Below are 22,619 nucleotides of genomic sequence, written 5' to 3' on the forward strand. Positions count from 1 at the left end.
TAATTCCCCGCCCTGGGTAGACATGTAAGGCACGCGCGTACCCCCTGGTAAAGGCCAGGCCCGGGGAGGGGTGATTGCCTGAGCTGATACCTTCTGACCATGCCGATTGGTCCCTCCGTCTGTTTCTCGGGAGGTGTGACCTGAGGTGTAAACATTCACCTAAGGCGGGAGTGCCCTCTGAGAGGGTCCCCACAAGGAAGGAGCGCGCCATCGGAGACGCTGGCAATCATGGGGGATTCCTCCGCAATGGATTTCACTCCATCTCTCTCGACTTCTGCCCAAAAACGGAAACGTGACCAGCTACCAGTGACAAAAGTACTACCGCCTGCCCCACAGTTCCTCGTCGTTTCTCGATCTGAGGACGGAAAGGATTTTTCCTCTGTCAACCCTTTCGTTATCCAGAAGGGCGTCGATGCCATAGCCGGATCTGTCAAATCTTGTACCAGGTTGCGTAACGGTACCTTATTACTCGAAACTGAGAGCGCCTTTCAGGCACAAAAACTGCTTCGGGCCACACTCCTGTACACATTCCCTGTCCGGGTGGAGGCTCACCGAACTTTGAATTCGTCTCGTGGTGTGGTCTATACTAGATCCCTCGACGGCTTGAGTGACGAGGAGATTCAATCTTTCCTCGCTGAGCAGGGCGTGACGGCTGTCCATAGGGTCATGAAAAAGGTCAACAATGACCTTGTACCGACCCGGACACTTTTCTTGACCTTCGATAGTGTTCAGCTGCCATCGCGCATCAAAGCGGGCTACGAGGTTATTTCTGTTCGCCCCTATGTCCCGACACCTACGCGCTGCTACCAGTGTCAGCGTTTCAATCACACTCGCCAGTCTTGCTCCAATGCGGCTACATGTGTCACTTGTGGCAGGGATGCCCATGAGGGTAACTGTCCACCTCCGTCTCCTCGTTGTGTGAACTGTCAGGGTGACCATGCCGCATCCTCCCGCGACTGTCCTGTCTATAAGGAAAAACGCTGTATCCAAGAAATTCGGGTCAAAGAGGCTCCGCTTGCACCGTCCGCTCGTCGTAGCCCTCCAGGAAACGAAGCTACGCCCATGCGATCAAATTGCCTTGGCACACTACACCTCTGTGCGTTTTGACCTACCCCCTGTGGTAGGTATCCCAGCTCATGGGGGGGTTATGTTGCTGGTCCGAGATGATATTTACTACGATCCCATCACGTTGCACACCGGCCTGCAGGCAGTTGCCATCCGCATTACTCTCCCCACTTTTACATTTTCCATTTGTACCGTTTACACTCCATCGTCGTCTGCCGTTACCAGGGCAGACATGATGCAACTTATTGCTCAGCTACCTGCACCATTTTTGTTAACTGGAGACTTCAATGCCCACCATCCCCTTTGGGGCTCTCCAGCATCCTCCCGACGGGCTCCCTGTTAGCAGACCTTTTCAACCAGCTCAATCTTGTCTGCCTCAATACTGGCGCCCCTACTTTTCTTTCGGACACATCTCACACCTATTCCCATTTAGATCTCTCTATATGTACTCCCCAACTTGCACGCCGGTTCGAGTGGTATGCACTTTCTGATACATATTCGAGCGACCACTTCCCGTGTGTTATCCATCTCCTGCAGCATACCCCCTCTCCGTGCTCATCTAGTTGGAACATCTCCAAAGCAGACTGGGGGCTCTTCTCTTCCAGGGCGACCTTTCAGGATCAAACATTCCCAAGCTGCGATAGTCAGGTCGCACACCTCACGGAAGTCATTCTCACTGCTGCTGAATATTCCATCCCTCACCCTACTTCTTCTCCACGTCGCGTACCGGTCCCCTGGTGGACCGCAGCATGTAGAGACGCTTTACGTGCTCGTCGACGTGCTTTACGCACCTTTAAACGCCACCCTACAGTGGCGAATTGTATCAATTATAAACGATTACGTGCAGTGTCGTCATATTATTAAAGAAAGCAAGAAAGCCAGCTGGGCTGCTTTCACAAGCACCTTCAACAGTTTTACTCCTTCTGTTGTCTGGGGTAGCCTGCGCCGGCTACCTGGCACTAAGGTCACTCACCAGTTTCTGGCTTGACGGTCGCGAATGACGTCCTTGTGGCCCCTGAGGCTGTCTCCAATGCCTTCGGCCGCTTTTTCGCAGAGGTTTCGAGCTCCACTCATTACCACCCTGCCTTCCTCCCCCGCAAACAGGCAGAGGAGGCTAGGCCACCCAACTTCCGCTCCTCGAATCGTGAAAGTTATAATGCCCCATTCACCATGCGGGAACTCGAAAACGCTCTTGGCCGATCACGGTCCTCCGCTTCAGGGCCTGATTCTATACATATTCAGATGCTGAAGAACCTTTCTCCTGCGGGTAAAGGTTTTCTTCTTCGTACTTACAATCGCATCTGAATTGAGGGACATGTTCCCGCATGCTGGCGCGAGTTTATTGTCCCGATTCCTAAGCCGGGGAAGGACAAGCACTTGCCTTCCAGTTATCGACCTATCTCGCTTACCAGCTGTGTCTGTAAAGTGATGGAGCGACTGGTTAACTCTCGATTGGTTTGGCTGCTCGAGTCTCGACGCCTCCTTACCAATGTACAATGTGAATTTCGTAGGCGCCGGTCTGCTGTTGACCATCTGGTTACCTTGTCGACCTTCATTATGAATAACTTCTTGCGGAAGCGCCCGACCGCGGCTGTGTTCTTTGATTTGGAGAAGGCTTACGACACCTGTTGGAGGGCGGGCATTCTCCGCACCATGCATACATGGGGCCTTCGCGGTCGCCTCCCTCTTTTTATTCGTTCCTTTTTAATGGATCGACAGTTTTGGGTACGTGTGGGTTCTGTCCTGTCGGACACCTTTCGCCAGGAGAATGGGGTGCCACAGGGCTCAGTTTTGAGCGTCGCTTCCTTCGCCATAGCGATCAATCCAATAATGGATTGCCTCCCAGCTGATGTATCAGGCTCCTTTTTCGTGGACGATTTTACCATCTATTGCAGCGCGCAGCGTACGTGTTTCCTGGAGCGCTGTCTTCAGCGTTCTCTTGACCGTCTTTACTCCTGGAGTGTCGCCAATGGCTTCCGTTTTTCTGCCGAGATCACGGTCTGTATTAACTTCTGGCGCTACAAAGAGTTTCTCCCACCGTCCTTACGACTCGGTCCCGTTGCTCTCCCATTCGTGGAGACAACAAAATTTTTAGGTCTTACATTTGACAGGAAACTTAGTTGGTCTCCACATGTCTTATTTGGCTGCCCGTTGTACCCGTTCTCTCAATGTCCTCCGTGTTCTCAGTGGTATGTCGTGGGGAGCGGATCGAACCGTCCTACTTCGCCTATATCGGTCGATCGTCCGCTCCAAGCTGGATTATGGGAGCGTCGTATACTCCTCTGCACGGCCATCCATCTTACGCCGCCTCAACTCCATACAACATCAGGGTTTACGACTTGCGATCGGAGTGTTTTTATACTAGTCCCGTCGAGAGTCTTCATGCTGACGCTGGTGAGTTGCCACTCACCTACCGGCGCGATATACTGCTTTGTCGGTATGCCTGTCGGCTACTGTCAATGCCCGACCACCCGTCTTATCGTTCTTTTTGATGACTCTCTCGATAGTCAATACGGGTTGTATGTCTCCGCCCTGCTACCCCCTGGAGTTCGCTTTCGTCGCCTCCTTCAACACCTTAATTTTTCACTCCCTGCAACCTTTCGAGTGGGCGAGAGCCACACGCCACCTTGGCTCCAGGCTCAGGTTCGCGTCCACCTTGACCTCTGCTCGCTCCCGAAGGAGGTTACCCCTGGTTCTGTCTACCACTCCCGTTTTGTCGAACTTCGGTCGAAGTTCATTAATATGACCTTCATTTATACAGATGGCTCTAAGACCAATGACGGGGTCGGGTGTTCTTTTATTGTCGGGGCACAAAGTTTCCAATATCGGCTCCATGGCCATTGTTCGATCTTCACAGCTGAGCTCTTTGCCCTCTACCAGGCTGTCCTTTACATCTGCCGCCACCGACATTCTGCATATGTCATCTGCTCCGATTCCCTGAGCGCTATCCAGAGCCTCGGTGATCGGTAACCGGTTCACCCTTTCGTGCACCGGATCCAACGCTCTCTTCAGCAGCTGGTGGACGTCGGTTCTCCGGTTAGCTTTATGTGGGTTCCTGGCCATGTCGGTATCCCTGGGAACGAAGCTGCAGATGCCGCGGCCAAGGCTGCGGTTTTCCAGCCTCGGACAGCTTCTTGTTGTGTCCCTTCGTCAGATTGTAGCAGGGTAATTTGTCGGCGCATTGTATCGCTGTGGCATGCCGATTGGGCTGCACTTCCAGACAACAAGCTTCGGGCCTTGAAAGCTCTTCCCGTGGCTTGGACGTCCTCCTCACGCCCTTCTCGGCGGGAGGAGGTAGTTTTGGCCCGGTTGCGTATTGGCCACTGCCGGTTCAGCCATCGCCATCTGCTGACGGCTGCGCCGGCGCCGTTCTACCCATGTGGGCAATTGCTGACGGTCCGCCACATTTTAACGTCGTGTCCGGATTTTAACACCCTGCGTCTCGATCTTGGCCTGCCATGTACTGTAGAAGCCAGTTTAGCGGATGACCCACGAGCAGCTGCTCGCGTTCTTCGTTTTATCAATTTGACAAACCTCTCTGACATTTGATGATGCTGTTTTTTAATCCTTTGCCTGTCCGTCTGTCTTTTATCGTGTTTTCCCTTTTAGTTGTTGTTTTAAACTTGTGCCTCGCGGTGCATTCTTAACGTAGTCAGGGCGCTAATGACCATTGAAGTTGTGCGCCCTAAAACCACAAAAAAAAAAACCTCCCTGGCCACTCCATGGGAGGAACGTATGGCTAAAGAAGACAGTGGAGAATATTCACCCTGGTACCTCGTGTGTACATGAGTTGATGGGGAATCATTTATGTCGACCAAGTCCCAGTTTTTGTGGAGCATTTAGAGGACAAGATCGGGGAGGTGGAGGGCTTGTCCAAAATGCGCTCTGGGTCAGTTCTCATCAAAACAGCATCCTCTGCCCAGTCACAGAGGTTGCTCACTTGTGACAAGTTGGGGGATGTTTCCGTCACCATCACTCCCCATAAGTGTCTAAACATGGTCCAGGGTATTATATTCCACAGGGATCTTCTCCTGCAGTCGGACTATGAACTCCGCGCCAATCTAGAACGACGAGGTGTTCACTTCATCCGGCGCGTCCATCGAGGTCCGAGGGATAATCAGGTAGCCACCGGTGCCTTCATCTTGGCCTTCGAAGGTGATGTTTTACCCGAAAAGGTCAAGATGATGGTTTACCGCTGCGATGCGAAGCCGTATATCCCTCCTCTGATTTGGTGTTTTAAATGCTGGAAGTTCGGGCACATGTCATCTCGCTGTACTTCCAGCATCACATGTCGAGATTGTGGACGTCCTTTGCATCACAATACTCCATGTGCCCCGCATTCTAAATGTGTTAACTACAGAGAACACCATTCCCCCTGCTCGCTGGATTGTAGGATATTCCATAAAGAACGAAAGATAATGGAATATAAGACCCTGGACCACATGACCTACACCGAGGCGAAAGTATGAGAGGCACCATCCTGTGGCAATGACGTAGACCTAAGCTGCTGCTGCAACAACGGTTCTCCCATCGTCACATATCAGCTCTAAGATCGGTCAGAATCTACTGGCCCCCTTGGTTGTGGGGGGCACTTCACTCCCTGTTGCTCCTGCTCCATCTCCTCCAGGAGCAACACACCCCCAACTATCAGGGACATAAGTTTCCCCTTCCCTTGGGGACCTCCCTTCGCAAGTTCCGACCAGCGGAAATGCGGACACCTGCAAGTGGCTGAAACAACCACCAGTCCCTGGTCGTAGGGCCTCACGGTCGTTGTCCGTCCCCGAGACTGACCCAGTGAAGCCCTCCAAGCCTGAACCACCGAAGGCACAGCGAGAGAAGCAGAAAAAGAAGAAAGTCCCCAAGACTAACGACATTGCGGTGGCACCTGTCCCACCGCTTCCAACAAGCTCTGCGTCTGAGGACGAGGTGGAGACTCTGGTGTCCGCTGAGGACCTCAATCTCGCCTGTCCCTCAGATGCCATGGATGTCACTCGCGAGGGTACTGAATCGGTGGCAGCGAGTGAACAAGCGTCGTAAATTGCCTTCCCAGTCCCTGCAGGCCATTCTCAGCCATAGACAATATCATCCTCCAGTGGAACTGCAGCGTTGTCTTCCACTATCTAGCTGAGCTCCGACAGCTTATCAGCCTTGACACTTTCTAGTGCATTGCTCCTCAGGAAACTTGGTTTCCTGCAATGCGAACCCCCGCCCTCCGTGGCTAACGGGGTTATTTTAAGAACTTGGATGCTTATGAAAGGGTGTCTGGTGGCGTCTGCATCTGTGTCCTTAACTCTCGTTACAGCGAGTCTGTCCCTCCACAGACAGCTTTAGAAGCTGTCGATTTTCGGGTGTGGGCGCCACACGCTGTCTGCCGTCTTTACCTTCCACCGGATGGTGATGTTGCGCAGCATGTCCTGGCTGCGCTGATAGCAAAATTGCTCCCACCTTTCTTGTTACTGGGCGACTTCAAAGCCCATAACCCTCTGTGGGGTGGGTCAGTGGCAACAGGTCGAGGCGCCACCGTTGATCATTTATTGGCGCAACTCGATCTTTCGATTTTAAATGATGGTGCCTTCACACACTTCAGTGTGGTGCATGGCACATACTCCGCCATTGACCTTTCGATCTGCAGCCCTAGTCTCTTACCGTCTGCCCAGTGGAGTGTGCATGACAACCAGTGTGGTAGTGACCACTTCCCGATTTTTCTGTCACTGCCACGGCGTCACTCTTCTGGACGCCCCAGCAGATGGGCTATGAATAAGGCTGACTGGGACTTGTTCTCCTCCATTGCCGCTATCGAGCCTCTCTAATGACATTGATGCGGTGGTTCAATCGGTCACCACAGGCCTCGTTACTGCCGCAGAATCTGCCATTCCCCGTTCTTCTGGGTCCCCTCGGCGGAGGACTGTGCCTTGGAGGTCACCTGAGATCGCCGGCGGGCGCTGCAGCGTCACAAGCTACATCCCTCCATCGAACACCTTATCGCTTTCACACGGCTGCGTGCGCAAGCCCGCCACCTTATCCGCCAACGCAAGCAAGAGTCCTGGGAGCGGTATGTGTCCACCATTGACCTCCATGTCACTCCATCGCAGGTCAGGGTCAAGATTCGACGCCTCTATGGCTATCGGACCCCTGTCAGCGTCCCTGCGCTGTCACTGAATGGAACAGTTTGTACTGACTCCGACGTCATTGCAAACCGTTTGGCAGAGCATTTTGCTCTGAGTTCCGCTTCTGCGAATTACCCCCTGGCCTTCTGCTGCATTAAAGAGCGGATAGCACGTCGGAGCCTTTCGTTTCGCACCCACCATTCAGAATTGCTTAATGTTCCATTCAGTGAGTGGGAATTTCGCATTGCCCTAGCCGTTTGCCCTCATACTGCTCCTGGGCCAGATCGCATCCACTGTCATATGCTGAAACGCCTTTCAGTGGACTGCCAGCGACGGCTCCTCGACCTTTACAACCGCATTTGGGTCGAGGGTGAGTTTCCGTCGCAACAGCGGGAAAGTATTGTTATCCCCATTCTGAAACAAGGCAAGAACCCTTTGGAGGTGGACAGCTACCGTCCCATTAGCCTCACCAACTTTCTTAGCAAGTTGCCTGAACGGATGGTGGGCCGGTGTTTGAATTGGGTACTGGAGTCTCGGTGCCTTCAGGCTCCGTCTCAGGGTGGGTTCCGTAAAGGCCGCTCCGCCACCGACAAACTGGTGAGCCTGAAGTCGGCCATCCGTACTGCCTTTGCCCGCCGTCAGCACCTGGTCGCTGTCTTTTTCGACATGCGGAAGGCGTACGATACGACATCGCGTCATCGCATCCTTTCTACGCTTCATGGATGGGGTCTTCGGGGCCCTCTGCCGATTTTTATCCGCAATTTCCTGTCTTATCGTACCTTCCGCGTGCAAGTCGCAGCCTCATATAGTTACTCCCACGTCCAGGAGAACGGCGTGCCGCAGGATTCTGTTTTAAGTGTCTGCCTGTTTTTAATAGCCATTAATGGGCTCGCTGCAGTGGTGGGAAATTGTCTCCGCTTCCCTGTATGCTGACGTCTTCTGCCTTTACTACAGCTCTACTGTCATTGCAGCTGTTGAACGTCAGCTACAGGGCGCTATCCGCAAGGCGCAGTCTTGGGCTGTAGCGCATGGGTTTCAGTTTTCGGCAGCCAAAACCCGCGTTATGCATTTCTGCCGGCGCCGAACAGTCCATCCTGAGCCGCGGCTTTATCTTGCCGACGAACTGCTTGCTGTGGTGGAGACCCACAGGTTTTTGGGGGTTGTTTTCGATGCCCGGTTGACTTGGCTGCCTCATATCCGGCAGCTCAAACAGGCGTGTTGGCGGCATCTAAATGCTCTGAGATGCTTGAGCCACACCTGCCGGGGCGCCGACCGATCTACCCTGTTACGGCTCTACCAGGCGTTAATCCAGTCTCGTCTGGATTATGGGAGCCTGGCTTATGGCTCAGAATCCCCGTCTGCGTTGCGGATGCTGGACCCAATCCTCCATAGCGGGATACGCCTTGCCACTGGTGCTTTCCGTACCAGCCCAGTGGACAGCATACTTGTGGAGGCGGGTGTCCCTCCACTGCGATTCCGCCGCCAACGTTTGCTGGCTGCTTATGCTGCCCATGTTTTCAGCTTGCCCGGGCATCCTAACTATCGGCTACTATTCCCACAGTTGCAAGTCCATCTTCCAGAACGCAGGCCCAGGGCTTGTTATACGATCGCGGTTTTTCCGTTATTTCCCTAAATCGCTTCAGGGAAATGCCGGTATGGTTTCTTTGAAAGGGCACGGCCGATTTTCTTCCCCATCCTTCCCTCACCCGAGCTTGCGCTCCGTCTCTAATGACCTCGTTGTCGACGGGACGTTAAACACTAATCTCCTCCTCCCTTTACGATCGCGGTCCGCGTCCGAGAGCTTCTCTCCGGGCTTGGGGCTTTACCTCTTCCGCCTCCTGCCTGTCGTAAGAGGCGACTAAAAGGAGTCTCAAACGTTTCGGCCTTATGTGATGGTCCCCTGTCGGGTTGACCTCCGTATCTCAATTTTTCCGAAGAGCGAACCGATTGGGGAAGGGCGCCTTACTTGGTGCATTGTGTCCATCTTGCGTTGAGAATTTTCGCCATCTTTTTCGTCGTTGCATTGCAGTTCTGCTCGCTCTCCATCGCTTGGGCATGGATACGCTCCTGCATACACTTTCTGCCAAGCAATGTGTAGGGCCATTTTCTGCACTGACGGCGACCATGGAGCACATGTCACCTAACATCCAGCACGGTGGCCAGTCTGTTGTGGTGGGGCCGCCATGTACCCTCTTGGTTGTAGCCCCCTGACAACACAGGGACCGCGCTACTGATGATGACTGCGCCGTTAACTCCCCACTTATGCCAAGGAGTAGATGACCATCTCCCTGGGGCATCGGGACTCCCGGCAATGGCCATCCTGCCAGGTGGCTTTTGCTGTGGCGCCCGTGGGGAGGGCCCTTGGTCGGAGTAGGTGGCATCGGGGTGGATGACACGCAATGAAGCGTGGCACATCTTCTCTAGCTGGTGGCCAGCCACCAGCAGTCTCTAAGCGTTCGAGGGCCTATTTTAAAGGTAACGTTTATGACCCCAAATTGTTTCCCTCCCTCGTCACACCATGGGAGGAACGAAGGGCATTGAATGAAAGTGAGACGTATTCGCCCAGGTATCTTGTCTGTACCAGAGCTGATGGGGAATCCTTTGTATCCGTGAAGCCTCAGTTCTTTGTCGAGCATTTAGAGGACAAGTTTGGGGAGGTGGAGGGCTTGTCCAAGATGCCGTCCGGATCGGTGTTGATAAAAACGGCATCCTCCACCCAGTCGCGGGCCTTGCTCGCTTGTACTAAGCTAGGGATGTATCCGTAACTATCACGCCCCATAAAAGTCTGAATATGGTCCAGGGCATTATCTTCCACAGGGATCTCCTTTTACAGTCAGATGACGAGCTGCGCGCCAACTTAGAGCGACGAGGTGTCCATTTCGTCCGGCGCGTCCACCGGTGTCCGAGGGATCGTGAAGTTGCCACCGGTGCCTTCATCTTGGCCTTCGAGGGTGACACTTTACCTGAGAGTTGTACTGTTGTGATGTCAAGCCATATATCCCTCCCCCGATGCGGTGCTTAAAGTGTTGGCAGTTCACCTATATGTCTTCACGCTGTAATTCCGACCTCGTATGTCGCGATTGCGGTAGACCATCCCATCCTGATACTCCCTGTGCCCCGCCTCCCATCTGTGTGAACTGTGGTGAGCACCATCCGCCTTTCTCGCCGGACTGTCCGATTCTGCAGAAGGAGCGGAAAATCATGGAAATAAAGACCCTCGACCGCCTGACGTATCCCATCATATTTCCGCTTCGCCTCAGTGTACATCTGGTGCGTATGATATCTTCTTATGCCGCAACTGTCACTCCTGCTACAGTTCCATCAGTTCCATCAGCTCCAGTCAGCTATCAGAGTCGAAGGCCCACACCTGCCCTCTTGATGGTGGGGGGGGGGGGGCACTAAACTCCCTGTTGCTCCTGCTCCATCTACTTCAGGAGCAACACCCCCCCCCCCCAACCATCGGGGACATCAGTTCCCCCTTCCCAGCTGGAGAAGGGTAAGTCTTCTTCGGCTCCTCTGGCCAGGAAGGGGTCCCTTGGGGACCTCCCTTCGCAAGTTCTGACCGGTACAAAAGCAGACAGCCGCAAGTGGCTCAAACAACCACTGGTCCCTGGTCGTAGGGCCTCACGGTCGTCGTCTGTCCCGGTGACTGACCCAGTGAAGCCATTCCAGCCTGAACCACCGAAGGCACAGCGAGAGAAACAGAAGAAGAAGAAGAAGAAGAAGAAGAAGAAGAAGAAGAAGAAGGAGGTCCCCAAGGCTAACGACATTGGAGTGGCACCCATCCCACAGCTTCCTAAAAGCTCTGCGTTTGAGGCAGAGGTAGAGATTCTGACGTCCGCTGCGGACCTCGATCTCGCCGGTCCCTCAGACACCATGGATAGCTCTAGCACCGGTGCTCAATTGGAGGCAGCAGGTGACCCACCGGCGTAATATGCCTTCAAAGTCCCGCCACGCTTTTCTCAGACATGGACAGTACCATCCTCCGGTGGAACTGCAGCGGTTTTTTCCACCATCTAGCTGAGCTCCGACAGCTTATCAGCCTTCACCCTTTCTTCTGTATTGCTCTTCAGGGAACTCTGTTTCCAGAAATGCGAACCCCCGCCCTCCGTGGCTATCGGGGTTATTATAAGAACGGAGCAGCTCATGAAAGGTTGTCTGGTGGCGTCTGCATATATGTCCTTCACACTCTGCACAGCGAGTCTGTCCCTCTCCAAACACCTTTAGAGGTTTTCGCTGATCGGGTGTGGACGCCGCAGGCTGTTACCGTCTGCAGTCTTTACCTTCCACCGGATGGTGATGTCTCGCAGCATGTCCTGGCTGCACTGATAGCCCAATTGCCGCCACCTTTCTTGCTACTGGGCGACTTCAACGCCCATAACCCTCTGTGGGGTGGGTCAGTGGCAACAGGTCGAGGCGCCATCGTTGAGAATTTATTGTCGCAGCTCGATCTCTCGGTTTTAAATGATGGTGCCTTCACACACTTCAGTGTGGCGCATGGCACATACTCCGTCATTGACCTTTCGATCTGTAGCCCTAGCCTCTTACCGTCTGTCCAATGGAGTGTGCATGACGACCTGTGTGGTAGTGACCACTTTCCGATCTTTCTGTCACTACCACAGCGTCACTCTTCTGGGCGCCCTAGCAGGTGGGCTATGAATAAGGCTGACCGGGACTTGTTCTCCTCCGCTACTGCTATTGAGCCTCTCTCTAATGATGACATTGATGGGGTGGTTCAATCGGTCTCACCGTCATCGTTACTGCCGCCGAATCTGCCAGTCCCCGTTCCTCTGGGTCACCTCGGCGGCGGATTGTGCCTTGGTGGTCGCCTGAGATCGCTGCAGCGATTAAAGATCGCTGGCGAGCGCTACAGCGTCACAAGCGACATCCCTGCATTGAACACCTGATCACCTTCAAATGGCTGCGTGCGTGGGCCCGCCGCCTTCTCCGCCAAAGCATGCAGGAGTGCTGGGAGCGGTATGTGTCCACCATTGGCCTCAATGTCTCTCCATCGCAGGTCTGGGCCAAGATACGACGCCTCTATGGCTATCGGACCCCTGTCAGCGTCCCTGCGCTGTCACTGAATGGAGCAGCTTGGCGGAGCATTTTGCTCTTAGTTCCACTTGTCCAATTGCCCGCTGGCCTTCCGCTCCATTAAAGAGCGGATGGAACGTCGGAGCTTTTCGTTTCGCACCCACCACCCAGAATCTTACAATGCTCCATTTAGTGAGTGGGAATTTCGCAGTGCCCTAGCCGCTTGCTCTGATACCGCTCCTGAGCCAGATGGCATCCACTGTCAGATGCTGAAACACCTTTCAGTGGACTGCCAGCGACGCCTCCTCGACCTTTACAACCACATTATGGTCGAGGGTAAGTTTCCGTCGCAATGGAGGGAAAGTATTGTTATCCCCATTCTGAAACCTGGGAAGAACCCTTTGGAGGTGGACAGCTACCGTCCCATTAGCCTCACCAACGTTCTTTGCAAGCTTCTCGAACGGATGGTGAGCCGGCGCTTGAATTGGGTACTGGAGTGTCGGGGCCTTCTGGCTCCGTCTCAGGGTGGGTTCCGTAAAGGCCGCTCCGCCGCCGACAATCTGGTGAGCCTGGAGTCGGCGATCCGTACTGCCTTTGCCCGCCGTCAGCACCTGGTCGCTGTCTGTTTCGACATGCGGAAGGCGTACGATGCGACATGGCGTCATCACATACTTTCTACACTTCATGGATGGGGTCTTGAACGTCAGCTACGGGGCGCTATCCGAAAGGCGCAGTCTTGGGCTGTACCGCGTGGTTTTCAGTTTTCGGCTGCCAAAACCCGCGTTATGCATTTCTGCCGGCGCCGAACGGTCCATCCTGAGCCACGGCTTTCTCTTGACGGTGAACTTCTTGCTGTGGTGGAGACACAGGTTTTTGGGTGTAGTTTTTTACGACCGGTTGACTCGGCTGCCTGATATTCGGCAGCTTAAACAGGCATGTTGGCGGCATCTATATGCTCCGCGATGCTTGAGCCACACCAGTTGGGGCGCCGACCGATCTACCCTGTTACGGCTCTACCAGGCATTAATCCAGTCTCGTCTGGCTTATGGGATCCTGGCTTATGGCTCACCATCCCCGTCTGTGTTGCGGGTGCTGGACCCAATCTTACACAGTGGAATACGACTTGCCACTGGTGCCTTCCAGACGAGACCTGTGGACAGCATACTAGTGGAGGCAGGTGTCCCTCCCCTGCGGTTACGGCGCCAACGTTAACTGGCGGCTTATGCTGCCCAGGTTTTCAGCTTGCACGGGCATCCTAACTATCGGCTACTATTCTCACAGTTGCACGTCCGGCTTCCAGAATGTCGGCCCAGAGCTGGCTGTACGATCGCAGTCTGCGTCAGAGAGCTTCTCTCTGTGGTTGGGGCTTTCTCTTCCGCCTCCTTTTTGGGCACCTCTACGTAAACCCCCGTGGTGTATGCTTCGCTGTCGCCTTCAGCTGGAATTGGCACTGGGCCCCAAGATCTCAGTTCCTCGCGAGGCCTTCTGCCGCCGCTTTCTTTCCATCCTCGCAACGTATCAGGGCTCTGGCATTGCGTACACTGACGGCTCGATGGTTACTGATCGTGTCGGTTATGCGCTAACTCTAGGGGACCATTCCGAACAATGTTCCTTGCCGGATGGCTGCAGCGTTTACACTGCTGAGCTGGTCGCCATCTTTCGTGCCCTAGAGTATATCCGCTCCTGCTCAGGTGAGTCTTTCGTCATCTGTAGCGATTCCCTGAGCGGTTTACGAGCTCTCGACCAGTGTTACCCTCGTTCTCGTCTGGTGATGGCTATCCATGAGTCCCTGCATACTCTTGCCCGTTGCGGTCGCTCTGTGGTCTTTGTGTGGACCCCAGGCCATGTTGGGATACCCGGCAATGAGAATGTCGACCGCCTGGCGATAGAGGCCACCAGTAAACCACCTCTGGAGATTGGCCTCCCGGTGACTGATTTGCGGGCAATCTTACGCCGATAGCTTTTCGATTTCTGGGACACTGAATGGCGCAACCTGCCCATGCCCAACAAACTTCGCCCTATTAAGGCGACGACGACTGTGTGGCGGTCGTCCCTTCGGGTCTCCCGCCAGGAGTCTGTTGTCCTCTGCCGGCTGCGCATTGGGCACACTCGGCTGACGCACGGCCACTTACTGCGCCGTGAGTACCCACCTCTGTGTCGCTGCGGCCCCGTTTTATCTGTGGTGCACATTTTATTAGTGTGTCCGCTTTTAGTTGTGCTCAGGCAGACGTTCGTACTGCCTGACACGCTCCCTGCCCTTTTAACAGATGACCCTGCTATGGCTTGCTTAGTTTTACGTTTTATTCGGGCAGGGGGTTTTTATCGTTTAATCTGAGTGTTTGTGTTTTATTGTTTTGTGTTGATTCTGGCCTTTGGCCTACGGTTTTAAACTGAGTTTTTAATGTGTTCTCGCTGGTAGGCTTCTTTCTTTTGTTCCTATGGTCGGCCAACCACCGTCACACTCTGTGGGATTTTATTTCTTTTTGTCTGGTCCTTGTCCACGTTTCTTTTGTCTGTGTCGCCTGTCTCCTATTCGGTTAAAGATTTTTTATTCTCTGTGGGTATTTTTAGTATTTGGAGAAAGGGACCGATGACCGTAGCAGTCTGGTCCCTTCAATCCCACAAACTACCCAACCAACCAACCAACCAACCAACCAACCAACCAACCAACCGTCTCCCCCAGGGGATCCACAACTCTTTTGTGGATACGTGCGTAGCGAGCACGGGACCCCGAGCTGATGTGGCCTTCCTTCCTTTCCGGGCTGCATACCTTCCCTTTCCGCATCCTTCCCCATCCCCCATCTTCGCCCCCCCCCCCCCTCTTCACCACTGGCTCTTTCTTTCCCTTTCTCTGGGGTTATGGTTTGTGCCTATGTCCGGAGACGGACGCTTGTAAATATACTACATTCTTCGCCTTCCTTCCTTCCTTGCTTGTAAGTCTTCATCCTTCCCTTGTCCTTCTCTTTTCCTTACCTCTTCTCTCTACCTTCTCCGCTGCGGCGTTTGAGACCTCTCTTCTTTCCTTTCCCTTTCTCTTTCTTCCTCCCTGTGCGTGTCTGAAGGCCAACCCACGCACTTCCATGCGTAGCCAGTGACGGGGTAACGCGTAATTCCCCGCCCCGGGTAGACAGGTAGGACACGTACGTACCCCCTGGTAACGGCCAGGCGCAGGGAGGGGTGATTACCCGAGCTGATACCTTCCGAAAGTGCCGATTGGTCCCTCCGTCCGTTTGTCGGGAGGTGTGACCTGAGGTGTGAACAATCACCTTAGGCGGGAGTGTCCTCAGAGAGGGCCTCCACAAGGGAGGAGCGCGCCATCGGAGACGCCGGTAATCATGGGGGATTCTTCCGCAATGGTTTCCTCACCTTCCACTATGTCTGCTCACAAACGTAAGTTCACTGAGTCTCAACCACAGTCAGTTCTTCCATCGTTGCCACAGTTCCTTGTTGTTTCTCGGTCTGACGAAGGTCACGACTTCTCCACGGTCAACCCTTTCATTATTCAGAAAGGTGTCGACGCAATTGCAGGTCCTGTAAAGTTCCAGATTATGGAATGGCACCCTGTTGTTAGAAACAGTCAGTGCCCTCCAGGCACAAAAATTGCTGCGTACGTCACTGCTACACACCTTCCCTGTCCGGGTGGAACCGCACCGTACCTTAAATTCCTCGCGTGGAGTCGTTTATACACGCTCCCTCGATGGACTGTCTGACGAAGAAATTCAGCACTACCTGTCTGACCAGGGCGTAACGGCTGTTCATAGAGTTATGAAAAGGGTTGACACGAACATCATTCCAACCCGCACTGTCCTCTTGACATTTGACAAAGTTCAACTACCATCGAAAATCAAAGCCGGCTATGAGATAATTTCCGTTCGCCCTTACGTCCCGAACCGTACGCGTTGCTATCGGTGCCAGCGGTTCAATCAAACCAGCCAGTCCTGTTCCAATCCGGCCAAATGTGTTAAGAGTGGCAGGGATGCCCATGAGGGTGCTTGTCCACCTCCATCCCCTCGCTGCATCAACTGTATGGGTGACCACGCCGCTTCCTCTCGAGATTGCCCAGTTTTTAAGGACGAAAAACTCATCCAGGAAATTAGGGTGAAGGAAAAGGTGTCGACCTTTGCTGCTCGAAAATTATTCGCCAGTCGACAGCCCACCGTGCCTCAGAAAGGACACTACAGCACTGTCCTTGCTTCTCCTCGGCCAACAAAGGAGGCGGCCACGCAGACTTGCGACCTCACCTTTAGTGCCACGGTCGTCAGATCGGCCAGCGCAAAGATCGCCCGTTCAAACTCACCACTTTCGCCTGCCCACTCTCTGGCTCACCCTTCGTCGAGTTCTGCTAAATCTCGAGCCCAAAAGTCAGACACCAAGACTTCGAAAAAAGAGCATACTCGTGAAGAGTTTTTACGTACGGCAACTTCCCAACCATCGGTTCCTCCTTCCTCTAAACATCATACTTCCAAGAAGGCTACAAAGAAACCCAGTTCCTCTCCTCCTCCGCCAAGGCGTGTCCCATCTACAGCACCACCTGGCGGAAGTCGCCCTCGGCCGTCTTCTGTGTCGCCGAGGCGCACTGCTGGCGGTCGATCAACCGGCCGGTCGCTGGTGGCAGGAGCTGCTCCTGACCAACCTACGGATCAGGATCTTCTGCCTTCGGCTGAATGCCATTCCATGCTGTCGGTCGCAAGCTCAGAGCAGTCGTTGAGTTGACAGCTACCTTGGTCGCATTCCTCCATTTTCTGTTCACCCTATGTCCATTATCCACTGGAATATCCGCGGTATTCGAGCCAATCGGGATGAATTGTCGATCCTCTTACAATCCTACTCGCCAGTCATCTTCTGTCTTCAGGAAACAAAGCTGCGTCCCCATGACCTCTTTGTTCCCCCTCATTTTCAGTCCGTCCGATATGATCTCCCCTCTGTTGAAGGCACTCCAGCACACGGAGGACTCATGATTCTTCTCCATGAAACTGTCCATTATCACCCAATCCATTTAAACAGTTCCTTCCAAGCTGTCGCCGTCCGTTTTTCCCTTTCCGGATACACGTTCTCTCTTTGTACGGTATACATTCCATCGTCCACACCAATGGCACGAGCTGATCTCCTTCATCTTCTTGGTCAGCTTCCACCCCCATATTTGCTGGTTGGGGACTTCAATGCCCACCACCCGCTTTGGGGATCTCCACATCCTTGTCCACGTGGCTCACTATTGCTAGACGTCTTCCACCAAGCAGATCTAGTTTGCCTCAACACTGGGGTCCCTACGTTTTTGTCTGCCTCCACGGCAAATTTATCTCATTTGGACCTTGCGGTCGGTACTGTTCCGCTAGCTCGGCGCTTCGAATGGTTCGCCCTTGATGATACACACTCCAGTGACCACTTTCCATGTGTCCTTAGACTGCAGCCACCACAGCCATATATGCGCCCGCGTCGCTGGAAGTTTGCCCAAGCCGATTGGACACTTTTTTCGTCTCTAGCGACATTCGATGACCGTCACTTTCCCAGCGTCGACGATGAGGTCACACATATTACCGACGTTATTCTTACAGCTGCGGAACATTCAATACCACGCACCTCCGAATTGCCCCGGCGCCCCCCAGTTCCTTGGTGGAACGAGGCATGCCGTGATGCACTACGTGAGCGGCGACGTGCTCTCCGCGTTTTCCGCCACCATCCTACTTTGGCCAACTGTATCCGCTATAAGCAGCTACGGGCGCCATGCCGTCGTGTCATCCGCGATAGCAAGAAGGCAAGCTGGAAATTCTTTATTGGCTCATTTAACACCTTCACTCCCTCCTCGGAAGTTTGGAGTCGGCTTCGACGGTTCTCAGGCGCGCCTAGTTTCTCCCCGGTCTCTGGGCTCACTGTCGCGCATGACACATTAGTGGACCCCGTCGCAATTTCTAACTCGTTGGGTCAGCACATTGCCGAGATTTCGAGCTCTTCAAATTACCCGCCAGCGTTTCTCCCGAAGAAACGTGCAGCGGAAGTGCGACCTCTTGCTTTCTCCTCTCAAAATCGCGAAAGCTACAATACTGTTTTCTCCTTGCGGGAACTCCAACATGCACTCTCTTCTTCTCGCTCCTCCGCCCCAGGACCAGATGGTATCCACGTCCAAATGTTGCTGCATTTATCAACCCATAGTCTGCGTTACCTCCTTCGCCTTTATAATCGAATTTGGACCGACAGTACTTTTCCCAGACGATGGCGGGAAGCTATCGTCGTTCCTGTTCCGAAACCTGGAAAGGACAAAAATCTCCTCTCTAGCTATCGCCCCATTTCTCTCACGAGTAGTGTCTGTAAGGTTTTGGAGCGTATGGTGAATTACCGTTTAGCGTGGTGGCTGGAATCCCGCAGTCTTTTAACACCTGCCCAATGCGGATTCCGAAAGCATCGTTCTGCAGTTGACCATCTTGTTGCTCTCTCCACTTATATCATGAACAATTTTCTCCGGAAACGCCAAACGGTAGCAATATTTTTTGATCTGGAGAGAGCATACGATACCTGTTGGAGGACAGGCATCCTCCGCACACTGTTCTCTTGGGGCTTTCGAGGCCGGCTGCCCCTTTTTCTTCGCGAATTTATGGCAGTGCGCACATTTAGGGTGCGGGTGAACACTACTCTCTCCCGCACTTTCTCCCAAGAAAACGGGGTACCCCAGGGCTCCGTGCTGAGTGTTGTACTGTTTGCCATCGCTATAAATCCAATTATGGATTGTCTCCTTCCCGATGTCTCGGGCTCCCTCTTTGTGGATGATTTTGCGATCTTCTACAGCTCTCAACGGACCAGCCTTCTTGAACGACGTCTTCAAGGATGTCTCGATCGCCTCCACTCTTGGAGCATCGAAACAGGCTTCCGTTTCTCTCCCAGTAAGACCGTTTGTGTTAATTTTTGGCGACGTAAGGAGTTTCTTCCGCCTTCCTTACATCTAGGACCTGTCAACCTTCCGTTTTCAGACGTCGCTAAATTCTTGGGTCTTACGTTTAACAGAAAACTGTGCTGGTCCTCCCACGTTTCCTATTTTTCGGCTCGCTGTCTGCGATCGCTTAACACCCTCCGTGTCCTGAATGGTACCTCCTGGGGAGCGGACCGAGTGGTCCTTCTCCGCCTCTATCGCGCCTTAGTGCGCTCGAAATTGGATTATGGAAGCATAGTCTACTCCTCTGCTCGGCCGTCTATTCTTCGGCGTCTCGACTCTATCCACCACCGTGGATTACGTTTAGTGTCTGGAGCTTTTTACACTAGCCCTGTGGAAAGCCTTTATGCTGAGACTGCTGAACCCCCGCTGTCCAATCGGCGAGCGGTCCTTCTAAGTCGTTATGCTAGCCATCTGTCTTCCATGCCTGCTAATCCAGCCCATGCCCTTTTTTTCGACGCCTCATTTGATGTAGGGTATGCAGGCCGCTCCTCCTTCCTACTACCCCCGGGAGTCCGCTTCCGTCAACTTCTCCATTCTCTTTCCTTCCGCTTTCCTAAAACCTTTTTGACAACTTCGGGTACGGCACCGCCTTGGCTCCGTCCCCGGATCTGCCTGCTCCGTGACCTTTGTCGATTTCCCAAGGATGGTACCCCTACACTTGTTTATCGTCGGGCATTTGCTGCTCTATGTGCACAAATGACGGACGCCACATTTATTTACACCGACGGCTCGAAAACATCGTTAGGTGTAGGGAGTGCCTATATTGCTGGCGACACCCCAAATCAATTTCGGCTTCCCGACCAGTGTTCGGTGTATACTGCGGAGCTTTACGCTGTTCTCCAGGCTGTCCACTACATCCGCCGCCATCGGCGGATACAGTACGTTATCTGCTCAGATTCTCTCAGCTCTCTCCTCAGTCTCCAAGCTCTTTACCCTGTGCACCCTCTGGTCCACCGGATTCAGGACTGTCTGCGCTTGCTCCATCTGGGGGGCGTCTCGGTGGCGTTCCTCTGGCTCCCGGGACACGCTGGTATCTGTGGGAATGAGGCGGCCGATATAGCGGCCAAGGCTGCAGTCTCTCTTCCTCGGCCAGCTATTCAATCGCTTCCCTTCACCGATATACGGAGCGGTTTATGTCGCAAAGTTGCTCATTTATGGCATGCGCATTGGTTAACACTTGCCAATAATAAATTGCGGGAAGTGAAAGCTCTTCCTTGCGCTTGGACCTCTTCCTCCCGAACGCGGCGTCGGGAGGAGGTGATTTCAGATAGACTGCGGATAGGGCACTGTCTTTTTAGCCATCGACTTCTTTTAAGCGGCGATCCTCCCCCAGTCTGTCCCCACTGCTCTCAGCTGTGGACGGTAAGACACCTTTTAATTGAATGCCCCTATTTTAATCCGTTACGTGCCCGTCTACAGCTATCGCCTGATCTATCGTCGATTTTAGCAGATGACACGCGCTCAGCCGACCGCGTTCTCAAATTTATTAGTGCTAGTGAAATGACGTCAGTCATTTGAAGCTCTTTTTGGGGACAACCAACCCCTTTCTGTAGTGGATTTTTAAGCCTTCCTTCTGCTTTTAGTTTCTCCAATTTTATGACTTTGTTCCCATTGCTGCTGATTTTTCAGTTTCGGTTTTTTTTACTATTTCCTTAGTCACAGGCTGGGCGCTAATGACCATAGCAGTTTTGCGCCCTAAAACCAAACAAAAAAAAAACCAACCGTCTTCTTACGGGACCGACGAGCATGCGATGGACTGTATACCGACGCGACTTCTTCATTCATCTTCGCCGAAACGCTAACAGGGAGAGAACCTCTGACTTGCGGAAGTCCTGCGTTGATAGTAGTCTCTGCCTTCGTTCTGCGTCCCTTTGCATCTTGTTAGGTGGTATGTACTTGGAGATCTTACTAAGCATTGCCATAATCGCTTCTTCGTATTTGATGCTTCAGAATCATATATAAAGGAACTGCCTGCCAAGAGTATTACATATACATTTTCTTTTTTTTTTTTTTTTTACAAGGGAATGTCTGGTGGTTTCCTTGCAGTAGGTCATGTTTTTCTATACAGTCCATCCTTGCTGCAGTGGGCAAAACCTGAAATCTTATTTGGATCACGCATGCATACATGTGAGTAATCCTCAGACATGGTGTATTTTGGAACTGCTACATGATGTTCAATAAATACAGTACTTTAGCCACTATATATTCTCCAAGTCTTGACTATTTGTTTTCTGATATTTTCTGGAATTTCGGTAGCACGTGGAACTGTATGCCGTTGTGCTGTTTCTAAATTGAATCATAACTCTGATTGTATTACACAGTTTTGTTTACATGCTCTGTTCACTATTTTGACTATAAACGCAGTCAGTGGGGTCATCTGCTTCCTGAAGATCATGTAGCGGCTCCAAAATGCGCAATGTACGAGGGTTACTCACTTGCAGCAATATGTGGTACACACAAGAACTCAGATTTTACGCACTGCAGCGAGGAGTGACATCATAGAATGTCATACCGTATATTGTCTTTAAAATTAGTTTTCTGGGATGTTCACAAACTAAGTTTCCCTTAAGTTCACAAGCTGACTTCTCCTCTATTGTGGTATTGTTTAACAACTTCTCAATGCCTTGTTGTTTTTCACCTTCTACGAAGTGTGCATTTTTGCAGTACAAATTGCTTTGATTCATATATTGTCAATTTTTGGGTTAACACCCTTTTTAGAATTGTCATTGATATTTTTTTTAATATTCGTCTTTATCTGGTTTCATAAATAGTATGGGTATTCTTCGTTGTATATTGGCCTTAATTTGGTCTTGTGGTGTTGGTTTCGGTGTCGGTATAGCAGCAGCTGCAACATATGACGTTGGTGCTGGCCCAGTGCTCAGCATTTGTGAGGATTTGAATTCCCGCCGCAACTTCTAGGGCTGCAGCGCTGCGCTGTTTACATTTGTGGCGAGCCCTAGCGGTCGTTTTTCCTAGGGCGGTAGACGGACCGAGACAGAGCCGGCCAGTCTCTCCTGTCCCACTGACTGGCGTGAAAGCGGCTGTCAGTCGATATCGCCTGCCACGTTACCGAGCCGTGTGCTTAACGATTAACCGTGGACGTCGTCCGTGGCATATGTATAGGTCGTGCTGATTGATTTCCCACTTGCTGTTGGATGTAGGAGAGTGCTCTTGCGGATTCAGTAGAACCAGGCATGTGTATGAAGGGTTCCGAAGGTGGTTTCGGTGGGCTGTGACTTGTGTACATGAGGTATGTTTCCGAGGTTGAGTCCATGTCAAGGCTGTTAATGCGTACTTCAGTAAGTTTTCGTCGGGCACGGTATGATCAAGTCTTCGGGAGTAGTTTGTTTAATCGTGTGATTTCCACAGTTGAGCTAGTTTGGTCGCATGCCAGTCGTTTTGTATTATCACGTAATAGGGGAGAGTGTGTGGCAGATATGATACGTGAGTTGGGATGGAAGTCATTAAAGGAAAGACGTTTTTGGTCGCGG

The sequence above is a fragment of the Schistocerca nitens genome, unplaced genomic scaffold (assembly GCF_023898315.1).
Source record: "Schistocerca nitens isolate TAMUIC-IGC-003100 unplaced genomic scaffold, iqSchNite1.1 HiC_scaffold_412, whole genome shotgun sequence".
Lineage (NCBI taxonomy): Eukaryota > Metazoa > Arthropoda > Insecta > Orthoptera > Acrididae > Schistocerca > Schistocerca nitens.